The sequence below is a fragment of the Pinus tabuliformis genome, chromosome 9 (assembly GCF_031772625.1).
Source record: "Pinus tabuliformis cultivar Carrire ecotype Pingquan chromosome 9, CPIR1, whole genome shotgun sequence".
In the NCBI taxonomy this organism is placed as follows: Eukaryota; Viridiplantae; Streptophyta; class Pinopsida; order Pinales; family Pinaceae; genus Pinus; species Pinus tabuliformis.
The window spans coordinates 1,842,514,339-1,842,515,859 of NC_142307.1; positions in this window are offsets into that span (position 1 = coordinate 1,842,514,339).

Sequence of the window (1,521 nt, forward strand, 5' to 3'; positions counted from 1 at the left end):
CTGGCAACAGGTCCTTCAGGCATTCTGAATATGGAAACTTTGATCTCCTATAACTCTTCATCAACACATTCAAATCCATCTTCAAAGCTAAAAGTTGAAAGAAAACTTTCATTCAGAGCATCCCATTCTGCAGTTCCATGTTGTAGCTTCGTTTCTAGATACCAGTTCATCGGGATTGTATCCAAAGTGTGGCAAAATATATGAACCCATTCTGGTTGTGGTTCTTCTCCCCATGCTTTCGTCCATTGAGCCAGATGCTCACAGGAATCGTCCTTCCTTGTATATTTCTCCGTGATGTGGGTATTGGCATACCCAAACCACAGCTTCATCATCTGTCGATATTCTTTCCAATTTGCAAAGTTGTTCTTATGTGTACCCTACCATTTGGCTCGTGTAACTCTCAGCGCGATATCTAGTGCTTGGAACTGATGTTCCTCTAGTACATCTCTTTCAAATTTATCCAAAAATAAATTGACATATTCTAAACCATCATAATACGGTAAGTTGTGTACCTTAGTGGATATACATCGAAATGACTTTGTAAGCTTGTTGCACCACAGCAACGATATCTCATGCAACCTGTTTTGCCAGTGTTCGAGCTCCTCATCTGAATCTGAATTGCAGGAGTTTTCCTTTTCCCACGTAATCCACCCATCCTCCGTAGGGTTGATCCAATCTTCGTCTCGTGCAGTAAGTTTATAGATATGCTCGATATCATCCTCCTCATCATAATCGTGGACTGGTTCAGTATACCGCGCACCCTCGACTGGATCCAACGAAACAATAACCCTTAGTTCCCTCTTTTCAAATGCCATACTGCGCTTCTTAAGGTCGATTGCTGTGTTCATATCAAATGCCCAATCAATTCCAAACAGCGTTGGATATGGGTTACTGTCGTCCACTATTTCGATCACTTCAAAATCAGTTATGGCAGACGCCCCCTCAATATCCACAGTCACTCCATGTAGGCACCCCATAGGAATAATCATTTTCTGATTTTCCATTCTCAACTGGATCGGGGACTATTGTAGCGTGGGTCTTCCCATTCATTCTTAGGTTTGCTTCGATAGAACATTTGCATCAGACCCCAAATGAAGAATTACCTGGTCCATTTCAAATTCTCCTATTTGTGTAGTCAATCTCATTTCATGACCAACCATTTTCTTACTTTTTCCCACCTTATGTATCGTGCATTGTTCCGACAGTAACTTATTCTTAACAGTGCATTTATATATCAATTCTTGTAGTACTTCTACTACCTTCTTATCCCTCAGGAGCTTCATGTGGGTTTGTAAAAAGGATGCTAATAATGAGGGGTTTGCCTCTTGTGGAATACTGACGTCTTCAGGCTTTCCTGTGTATGTACTTTGAGTTCTTGAAGTAGAATCTTTTGCATTCGTGAAGCTCCTTTTTGCTTCCATAAATGTTTCCTTTACTTTATTTACATCGAATCCCACCTCCTTGTCAGTAGCCTTGCGATCCCATATGTTTTCCTCTGGCTCCTTTCCTTTATCCTCCCCG